The following is a 12,245-nucleotide window of genomic DNA, read 5'->3' as shown; positions in this document are numbered from 1 at the left end:
TTAATTGTTGCTCATTGGAATGCATATTGTATTGTTATCAGGGAATAAATAAAATTATACTACAAACATAATACAGAAAATATTAAAGGACACTTACAATTCGCGAAACGTTTTGGTCAAAGTAAGAGAGGACTATTAGAAAGTTCAATATATATGGGAACCTGTGACACAAAAATTAGCATGTCAGTTTTTTAAGTCGCATATTAGATAATTGGAAAATTTAAATGGAATATGATAGATAAACGTTTCGGCCTATGAAATAGCGCCACCTACTAATGGTTTTAAAATTAAATTTTTAATTTTTTGTAAAAATATTCTTCGGAATTCGTAACGGAAGTTATATCTAAAGGCTAACTATTTCGTAACTGTCATTATTTTCTAGTGGGTCGATTGTGGATTGCAAGTCGACAACAGTGGGGTTGCATGAATACAAAACCGCGAATTAAAAATTACTACAAAGTTGGAAATTTTTGTCAATTTCATTCAATATCAGTATTTTTAAAGTTCAGCTACAAAAATATTTGTAAAAAAGTACGTAACTCAATATAAAAATAAACATTTCTATAACGAATTTGGCCGTTGGCAACTCAAATGAAGTTGGATTGCCATCCATAATCGACCCATAAAACTTATCACGTATTCGCATGTCGCATGGAATAAATATGTCAATCGGAAGATACTGCCAATATTTTGAAGAGGTGCTCCTTTTGCCTTTTTCCTTTGCTGATACTTAATCCCGGCATGGGATTACTATGAGCATCACACAGGTTGCGGATAGTGAAATGCTTCATACGGAGTTGCTGCGACTGCAGTCGCGGATAATCAGCGGTATTGAGTGGAGAGTCTTAGTGAGAGGTCGGGTGGAACGAGCTCTTGTTTAAATACTGAGTGCCTATGATGCTCGATATGACAAGGCGAGATATTGGTGCCTTTAAATAACCAATGGCCATAATGTTCTCGGCGACCGGTCGTATAGACCGGAAAGAGCTTGCTCACCTATAATAGATTTAAGAGGATCACCACCTCCACTTGCAAATGTGGCTACAATAACAACTGATACTCAATTATATCTTCAGGGCTGTAAGAGTCAACTTCTTGTGTGGATAGTTTTCAATGCATTATCTTCATATTTTGTCGAATTAACTTCTTCTTTGCAGTTTAAAACATTTGAGATAACCTTTTCATATTATTCTTTTTAATTCCAATGATTCTAGTTGATGTATGATAATGTAAAAATAAAAGCCTAAAAGTAGCTAAATTTTGCTTATTTTCTCTTCAATGTTGTTTTTGTTGTTGTTGTAGATACATTTTCATGTGGAGGTGGCTATCCTCGTCAAACTCCTGTAGGTGAGCAAGCTTCTTCCGGTCCAAAGCACCGATCGCCAAGGGAACAGGTTGGCCATTGGTTATTTAAAGGCACCATTAACTCGTCCGATTGTCCGCGACTGCCGTTGCAGCTACTCCGTATGAAGCATTCCACTATCCGCGACCTGTGGACGCACCCGGTAGCTTGCAGCTTCTCGCGACAGCAATGAACACCACATAAATCGAAGCTCAATGTTCCGGCCTATGTGTTGTTCACGGCTATTCCGTGACAGGAATTGGGCACACATTCTGCATGTTGGTGTTTTCACTTGCCAAAAGGAGTTAAGTTGGCTGAATCTACCGGATCGTTCTTGGGCAGAATACTTTAGTGTGTAGTATAGGGGTTTGATTCTCCTTCTGTGGTGGCCTGCTACTTTTTACCCTGGGGGATATTTTCCTTTTTCGAAGTTTGTTTAGAATAAGGGAAAAGGGAGTAGGAAATAAACTCCCAGTAAATTGTTGTTCAGAATAGGGGAAAAGGGAGTAGGGTATAAACTCCCAGGGAATTTTTTATTCAGAATAGGGCTGATTGACAATTCCCTGGGAGTTTATTCCCTACTCCCTTTCCCCTATTCTGAATAACAATATACTGGGAGTTTATTCCAGAATAAGACGATAAAACTTAGGAAAAATTGTAGCAACCTTTATAAATTCGTTTTGCTCATTTTTCCATTTTATGTTAATGTTTCCAATAAATAATAGTCAAATGTTTAGCCAAATAAAACAGCTGAGGCAAACTGTTGTTTTCGAAAATTCGAAATTCTCTCTCCCATATTTTTCGAGGGAGAAATTTATGGGAATTTATTCCCAGGGAATTTTCAGAATTGGGATGCTAGAGGCTCAAGAAATCAAATTGGGAGATCGGCTTCTATGAGAGCTACATACATATATCGGGTTTTGGCCGATTTTGACCATAATTCGCTCATGAATTGAATGAAAGTCATAACAGAAATAGACGTACAAAATTTCAGTCACATTGGTAAAAAATTGCCCCCTCCAGTAACGTATATGTGTGTGTATAGTGCACAATATACCGTCCCATGATATAAGGGAGACATTCTTTTTAGCAGATAGACAGACGCATATATTTTTCCTTTTGGTCCTTATAAGCGAAATATCAGAGATCGGAAATTGGAAAAAGGTGAATTTTTTTGGGATCCATGGGAGGATTTTACGCCTTAGAATTTAATTTGAGCACAAAGTAAATATTTATATGGCACTTATTGTTAACTGTTACACCTAGAACCCCTACTTTGGCAGTTAATAGTGGATCAGGATTACTTTCTAGTTCGATTTAGCCCGGTTCGTCTGTCCGCGTTATGTAATCAAGCTACATATACATATAATTTTTTTTGCCGTAGGACAAACGGTATTAATTTTAGTGAAAATCCGTTCAGATTCATGTAAATATAGCTCAGTTATGTTCAAAAAATAGGGACAGTGGATAGACAGTCAATAAAGGATTCGAGCAAAGTGAGTTTATAGCGATGGTTTATAGCGTTTTTAAGACGCATGTCGATTGCAAAAACAATTTCCGTTACGAAAGTGGCCTTAAAGCTCATATCCAGTTGGAAAATTTAGCTAACTTGTCTAGTCTTCAGATAATGTAAGGAAACAAATGTGTAAATTTGAACATAATTTGTAGATATTACGATGTCATAAAAACGATACATGTGGCCTATTTTATTGAATAGAACATTCCCCAACCATGATATTTCCAACGAAATATTTGACGATTTATAAGATGCACTTGGGGTTTGTTGAGGCTTAAGCCGATCTCATCACGTGATATCCCTTATAAAGGCTATTAAAAATAATTTTTAGTTACCTGATCAAAGAACATTACGCCATTCCTCTTGTAGCCAACTGATAATATCTTTTTTTGAATGTATTGAATTTTGTTAAATATTCAATTTTGACAATAAAGGCATCCTTTTTATTTATAAACTTTCAATAATTACGGCCTTATTCACAAAACTTTATGAAGCCTTAAAATAGGTTTATTTGACAGTTCTATAAAGGAAATCTGTCAAATAAACCTATATCAAATCTACATAAACTTTTGGGAATAAGGTCGTTAATGTTTTATTATTGATTGTTTTTAGTTACTTTTTTAGACGATTTAGACAGAATTTTCGGTTTCTTAACCCAAGATTCTGATTTGGGTATCCATTTCACAGCACTTTCCATCAGAATTTTTAAAACTTCAGTAATTCAGCCACTTTCCGATAGTAATTTCCTAAGTTTAGCAACTCTTGTGCATTTTTATCTTGTAACACACAAAAAGATATAGACCCAAATTTGACCGATGAAACATGGTATTGACTTATAAAAAACTTTTCAAACAACAAGTCAATTGCTTTAATTATTTTTGACTTTGAAGTTCGTTTTTTTGTATCATGGCAAGTGATTTGTAAATAAGGCATACGTTGAACACATTTTTAATCGTACGAATTAAATTGTTATTTAATAATATAAATTGTGAGTATCTATTTCTGCATTCTATGTGTTATCTTTCCTACACACATATGTAATGGAAAGAAGTGCGAATGAGCCAAATATATGACTGTTTATTTTCTATCATATTCAGACACATAGTATCGTGGCTAGGAAAAAGATCAAGAAAAATAGAAAGTGGGGTTTTTATGTATCTCTCAATAAAATAATTTATTAAATAATAATTGTTAAGTAAATACAATATATTTTAAACGTGTTATGCTGAAATTGTGTAGGACGTGAACCATGGCGAAACAATTAAAGGTGGTCTCATTTGTACAACAACCACAAATCATATGGTGCCATTCGCCATATTGCCTTCAAGCTGATCGAAATTTTGCCAATACACACAAAGAAATTTGTGGGTTGTTATGGGGGTGGGACGTCCCCTAGACAGTTGGTCCCGAATGTTCATATCAGATTCGCGGTCTTCTTCCAATTACCTTTCATTTGAGCCCCATATTTCCATAGACGGCAAACATGTTCGGTTTGGGGGATGGGGCAACCACTCAGTGACTTGGCTCTGAAAATATCTATCAGATTCGTGTTCTACTCCAAAATACCACTTAATTGAGCCCCATATTGCAATTTCAGCAAATACATCCTATTTAGGTGGTGTTTTGGGGTATGGTGGCCCCATAGACACTTTTTCCCGAATATTGATATCAGACCTTTCATTTGCGACCCATATTGATATGGTCGTAAATTTGACCTGTTTGGTTTTTTTTTGGGAAGGGGCGGCCCCCAAACACTTGGTCGCACATTGGAATCCACATTCGTGTTCTTCACTCAAATACCTTTTATTTGAGACCCATATTGCCATGGCCAGTAAATAAGTCCTATTTGGGGGTGTTTTGGGGGAAGGGATGGACCTCTAGAAACTTGGTCGCACATTTGGATATCAGATTCGTATTTTACACGCAAATACCTTTCATTTGAGTCCCATATTACCATGGTCCGATTTAGGGGTTGAGGCGGTCCCCCAAACACTTTGTCCGACAATTGGATATCAGATAAGTTTTCTAATCTTAAATATCTTTCATTTGAGTCCCATATTGTCGTGACTGATCAATAAATATATTTGGAAGGTTTTGGGATGGGGCGGCGCCCCTAGGTACCCTATCCGAAATTAAGATACCAAATTTTTGTTTTTAGGTTACTATAAGAGGGCACAAAAAATTTCGTTTAAATTGCACCACCCATCTCCGAGATCTGGAGTTTTTGGTAAGGGGAAGGGTCCACCCCTTCAGATATCAAAAAATTTAGTACCCTATTTTCACCACAGGGTCATTATGCACCATCTGTGAAATTTTTAAGAAAATCGGTTCAGCCGTTTTTGTGTCCATACCGAACAAACAAACAAACAAACACAAATTCATTTTTATATATAAGACTAGCTGAGCCCGGCCCGCTCTGCAGCGCCCGACAATGCTATTTTGGAGAGGAATACTCTAAATTTGGAAATTTCTGCCTAATTACAGTTGAGTGTATTCAAATTTTCCTATGGATTTTTCTACACTTAAATACCTCTTATTTAAACCTCACATTGCAATCGTCGGTTAAAGTCCTTTTTGGGGTGTGGTGGGCCCCAGAGACTTGGTCCCAAAAGTGAAAGTCAATTCCCAAAGACCTTTCACACAATTGGATATCAGATTCGTTTTCTACTCCCAAATACCTTAAATTTGATTCCCATAGAGTAGTGATTGGTCTATAAATTCGTTTGACGGGTTTTGGGGGTGGGCGGCCCTCCTAGGCGCCCACCCCAGATTTTGATACCAAATTTTTTCTTTTTAGGTTGCTGTAAGTGTGCAAACAAAATTTAGCTTAAAGCGCCCTACCCATCCCCCTTCTTCACATATCAAAAAATGAAGTACCCTATTTTCACCGGTTTACGGGTTTATAATGCACCATCTGTGAAAATTTCAAGAAAATCAGTTCAGCCGTTTTTGAGCCTATATGGAACACAAACAAAAAATCATTTATATATATATATAGATAGCTGAGCACGACCCGCATCGTTGTGCCTTTATTTTCACCACGCGGAAAATATGTTTCTAATAAGATTTTTCTGCAAATTTATTTTACAACATTTCTAACCAAATTTCATGCTAATCCGCTGAAAATGTTATAACTAGGTCCTTATAAAGGGTGATTTTTTTGAGGTTAGGATTTTCATGCATTAGTATTTGACAGATCACGTGGGATTTCAGACATGGTGTCAAAGAGAAAGATGCTCAGTATGCTTTGACATTTCATCATGAATAGACTTACTAATGAGCAACGCTTGCAAATCATTGAATTTTATTACCAAAATCAGTGTTCGGTTCGAAATGTGTTCATTCACCGTAACGTTGCGTCCAACAGCATCTTTGAAAAAATACGGTCCAATGAATCCACCAGCGTACAAACCACACCAAACAGTGCATTTTTCGTGATGCATGGGCAGTTCTTGAACGGCTTCTGGTTGCTCTTCACTCCAAATGCGGCAATTTTGCTTATTTACGTAGCCATTCAACCAGAAATGAGCCTCATCGCTGAACGGTGAATGAACACATTTCGAACCGAACACTGATTTTGGTAATAAAATTCAATGATTTGCAAGCGTTGCTCGTTAGTAAGTCTATTCATGATGAAATGTCAAAGCATACTGAGCATCTTTCTCTTTGACACCATGTCTGAAATCCCACGTGATCTGTCAAATACTAATGCATGAAAATCCTAACCTCAAAAAAATCACCCTTTACGTGTAAATCGGGCGAATTATATGTATGGGAGATATATCTAAATCTCAACCGATTTTTACCAAAATTAATATGTTTTTGGGCTAAAAAAGTGATATATGCAAATTTTCGGGGGTTATCGTTAACCGAGCGCCATATTTCGTATTTTTCTTTTTGGGATCAAAATGAAAAAATTGAGGGTATGCATTTCAAAACAAAAAAAAATGTTTTTTTTTTTTTACACTGTGCACTAGTCACATAATTTTAGTAGATTTTGATGATCTGCGTTTTTTAAGAGAGAACATGAATTCCACTTATTAATTTTTCAAACATAAGTATAGAGTAGGGACTTCAAAAAATGCAATGTTTGATATAAATTACATGCTATTTAGTTGTTTCTTTTCTTTAAAATGTTATGTTTTTTTTGGTATTAAAAATAAGGCTTTTGAAATAAAGTGCCTGCTACTTACTGAAAACATATAAGTTTTCCGAATTTTGTTTTATTTCAACGGCCTTATTCACAAAACTTAATGTAGATTTGAAATAGTTTTATTTGACATATTTCCTTTATATTTATTCCTATTTTAAGGCTTCATAAAGTTTTGTGAATAAGGTCGTAAATCTTTATAATGTAATCTAATCAACTCATACAATATGTTTCAAAAATGGTATATATTCTTAAAAATTTAGATTTATAAAAATTTACTACCACGTTACAAAGTACGCATACAAAACAAATTTCACCTCACCAGTTAAAAGTTAATGGTGAGCCACTGGTGCTTGAGGTCCAGAGAAAGAATAAGTCATACGAATTCTAAAACAATTATTTAAATTCTGCAAGTGCAAACTTAAGTGGCAGCAAGTCAAGAAATTAATTTGTGGCATAAAAGGCTTTGTCATCTTAACTCATTTAACATGAAGAAATAACCTTACTTTAATTGACTATGACAGAATGTTTGTTCCACTAGCCGAACGTAGAATAGCGTTCGATCTTCTGCGCTCATTCTAAAATCTCTGACACCAAGTTTCGAGGTGTCTACCACCACTTGATCTTTCCATCGGGCTTTTGGTCTTCCCGGTTTGCGTGTACCACCTTGTTTGCCTTCAAAAGACTTCTTTGCTGGAGCTCCTTCATCCATTCTGACAACATGACTTAGCCAACGCAGCCGTCGTTTTTGATGCGTGTAACTATGCCATCGTCGTCATACAGCTCGTGGTTCATACGGTTCATATTTGTTTATCTGCTCGGTTGTGCAAGGCTTTTTGGGAGTTCAAACCATCCATTTCGCCTTATATCCATTTACTCATTTTCACTGACTCTCTTTCGATTCTTTCAAAGGCTGCAGTTACTACTTCCGGTGACCGACCTATGATATCGATGTCGTCGTATATAGGCGAGTAGCATGTGTTCTCTGAAAAAATTACCATCATTGGTAAATTCCGTATAAAACTTGGATAGTGAAAAATCTTTGTGTGAATCGTGAGTTTTTAGGAAATCATGTCGACAACCTTTCAGGACTACATGGAATCTAGTACCTCCGAGAATTTTACATTTCGCTCACACTGACGTATGCACAAAAAAATGATCAACATGGTTCAATTAAGAAATGTGTACATTCAATTAAAAAATTCGCCAAAATCGGACCTATAAACGAAATTGTATTATTAACAATTTTGTAATTTCGATTTATGACAAGCTCAAAAATCCAATTAAAACAGTTGGTAACTCAATAAACAGATTTATTTGAAAATTGTCCTTTCTCTCAAGACGAAACGCGTCCCATAGTGGTTGGTGTGTGTTACTATCTCTGGCTTTCCTTTTCCATATGCAAAGACAAATCTCCGATCATTGAGCTCGTCTCGAAAGAGACGATCTCGATTTGTTAAACAAGTCATACGTTTAACATATTACTAAATAGTATAAATTGTCCATTGATCAAGATTGTATTGTGTTACCTTTCACACATATGTAATGCGAAAATAATTGAGAGTGAGTCAAATAAGGGGTGATTTTTTTACCAATTATCTTTTTGGCAACACTGGTTTAAACAGCTCACACAAGTTTCGTGTTTTGTTGCACTGTCGAACGTCAATAATTTAACCATGAATCGTCATACACACTATTAACGATTGCAAATTATTGAATTTCATTATCAAAATGCGTGATCTGCTAATATCACGCATTTTCCGCATCATCCTTGAAAAAGTACGGTCCAATGATGCCACCAGCCCATAAACCGCACCAAACTGTGACTTTTTCTGGATACATTGGTAGCTCTTGCAATGCTTCTGGCTGATATTCACTCCAAAATCGACAATTCTGCTTATTTGCGTACCCATTAGGCCAAAAAGGAGCTTCGTCGTAAGGTGAAAGAAGCGCGCAATAAACTTTCTTAACAGAGCACGCATTTTGATAATAAAATTCAATAATTTGCAAGCCTTGTTCGTGTGTAAGACGATTCATGGTCAAATTATAAACCAAACGAAACGTGCGTAAGCTGTTTTAACCAATGTTGCCAAAAAGATAATAGCTAAAAAAATCACCTTTTAGATTTTACGTTTTATCCGCAATTTATTCCAATGGAAAAAAGATTGTTTTCAATGTGAAAAAAAATATCAATTATTTAATTTTATTAAAACAAAAAAAAAACCTTATTTAGAATAAATGGCAACTTTGAAATAAATTGGTTTATGGAGTTAGTAACCACTTTAATTGGATTTTTGAGCTCATCATAAATCCAAATTACAAAATTGTTAATCAATAGTACAAATTCCTTTATAGGTCCGATTTTAGCAAATATTTGAATTGAATGTACAAATTTCTTAATTAAATCTAGTTTTTCATTTTTTCTGGGTTTTTGAAAGATGAAATATACATGGAAATCCCAGAAGGATTCAAATGTGACCAAAACACAGTTTGCAAATTAAACCGCTGGCTTTATGGTCTTTAAATAATCACCACGCATATGAAATAAAAGATTCACCTTATACGTAAGATAAATAAATGGATCAATAGTCGAAGGAAATTTTAAACAAATATAAATTTTAAAAACAAACTGAAACAAGATTTTAAATAAAAGATATTCAAAGTATTGACACATAGTTAGGCGTTTAAGTTTAACGAAATATTGAAGAGAAAAAAATTACTGTCAGAAAATTTTTATAGACAATCTCTTAAAGCGATTTGAAAAGGAAACTTGTAATGGCGTCGATACCTTAATGGAACCTAAACTATTATTGCCGCTAAAAATAGAAGAAAATATTCCTTTAACAAAACATCCATGCAAAGAATTAGTTAGGTTAGGTTTAAGTGGCAGTCTGCCATCAGACTTACTTAGACGTTTTCGCCTATTGTGATACCACAGGAACAGAAGAAGGAAGATGCCTTCTAGTTCCTACCGTTGAACTATCCAGATCGCTTTTAAAAGCCCAGTAACTTGCGAATTTTCACATCCGGTCCTTAAAGAAATGAAAACCTAAAGTGGAACTCCTTCTAACTCCGAGTGTGGGACACATACAGAAAGTGTTCTATTGTCTCTTCTTCCTCAATGTCACTACAGCTTCTGCAAAAGTCGTTGCTGGCAATATCAGTCTGTCAGCATGTTTTCCGGTTAGACAGTGGCCTGTCATGACGGACACAATGATTGAGACGTCTGTTCTAACCAATGACAGCTAAGCAGTAGACCTCTTCAAGTCAAGATGAGGCCACATAGTTTTGGAATGCTAACAGCCCCCTCTTTGTGACCATCTATCATTCGTTGCCCTTCGGGCCTGGTCCTGAAAACTTAGCTTACATGTCGCTAGAAGCATACCCACAGATTCCAGTGTCCCTGGAGTGTGTAAGGTAGTTTCTAGTCTCGCAAGATCGTCTGCTTTAGAATTCCTTGGGATATCTCTGTGGCCCGGCACCCAGAACAGTTAAATTTTGAACTGTTCAGCCATCTCGTTGAGAGATCTGCGACAGTCGAGGGCGGTTTTTGTGATCAGAAATACGTTCTCCCGGGATTTAATGGCTGCCTTGCTGTCTTAGAAGATATTTATGCCAATCGTTGTAATGACATTATATCTTAACCATTCCACCACTTCCTTAATTGCAAGGATCTCTGCTTGATACACACTGCAATGGTCGGGTATATGTCATAAACCTCGCCTAAAATGCTCCTCTACTTGTTTAGTTTCGACATCATATCTTTGTTTTAGACTTTTTGTTGTTGCTATAGTGCATATATATCATTTAGAAAATTTTAAATATGGTAGAAACATTTTTATTTTAGATCTATTTATAATCAGCGCTCTGCCTTCCAGAGCAGTTTCACCACGTTCAGATGAGATGGAGAATAACAGTTAAAAATGTTTTTGATGTTCTGACGTTTTCTGTTATAGGAGCACGTTCTAACCAGTGTTGCCACTCAAGAAAATTATTTCCTACCAAAATTTTAGAAAAATCCTACCAAATCTGTTCAAAACCCTACCTAATGTTTTACTAGCCAAAAATGCTTTATATGTTTTTATACCCATTATCGAAGATTTGGCCATTTTGCCATTCCGTTGCAACACATCAAAGAACACATTTTCAACGCTACAAAGTACTACATCGTCGTTATATTCATATCCGTCTGTTTGTTGAAATCGCTCTACAGCCTAAAGTTCAAAGATGGCCTATATCATAATATAACCTTTAATACCGATCTCCGGAGGCCACCGTAGCACAGAGGTTAGCATGTCCGCCTATGACGCTGAACGCCTGGGTTCGAATCCTGGCGAGTCCATCAGAAAAAAAAATTTCAGCGGTGGTTTTCCCCTGCTAATGCTGGCAACATTTGTGGGGTACTATGCCATGTAAAACTTCTCTTCAAAGAGGTGTCGCACTGCGGCACGCCGTTCGGACTCGGCTATAAAAAGGAGGCCCCTTATCATTAAGATTAAACTTGAATCGGACTGCACCCATGGATATGTGAGAAGTTTGCCCCTGTTCCTTAGTGGAATGTTCATGGGCAAAATTTGCAATACCGATCTCCCGCTACGAAATCTTGATTTCATAAAATCGTATTTTTGTCCCGATTTCAATGAACAACCGTACCGAGTTTGGTTAAAGCGAATGATTTAAGTGTTAAGCCAAGAAATGCGAGAAATTTTTGCCGTTACAGTGAGTTGACTGGACCCCTCAACATCTGAGAATGGACCAGATCTACCATATTTTGTATGCCGGTGTCACATAGCCCTGTTCCGATTGAATGCATTCAACAAAAAAACCTCATTTCTTACCAAAAATTTACGAAATTTTGTAACGTACCAGTTACAGTAGTATCAGAATTTGCCCTTTTTCCCGAAATTTGAAGCAGAATGGTTTTATTCTGCACCTTTAACGAATATACAGATACGGTAGGAAGTGCATAAATTTTGAGTTATCCCCGTCGATTTTTTCAGTAACGAACTTTGTATTTATAACTTGGAAAAACCTATCAAAAACTGAGGTCAGCCTACGAACCTACCAAGAGAATAAAAACATAGAAATTATGGTAGGAACATACTAAAAACAGCAACACTGGTTCTAACCTATGCACCAGTATTGGTTCTAACCTATTCACAAATGTCGATTTCGTAATTATTATTCAATTCTGTCAAAAACTAGCTTTTTGGCTAGGTTTATGATGTTTGTATTAT

Source organism: Stomoxys calcitrans, chromosome 4 (genome assembly GCF_963082655.1).
Source record: "Stomoxys calcitrans chromosome 4, idStoCalc2.1, whole genome shotgun sequence".
Lineage (NCBI taxonomy): Eukaryota > Metazoa > Arthropoda > Insecta > Diptera > Muscidae > Stomoxys > Stomoxys calcitrans.
The sequence above is the reverse complement of the archived record's forward strand: the minus strand, read 5'-3'. Positions refer to the sequence as shown.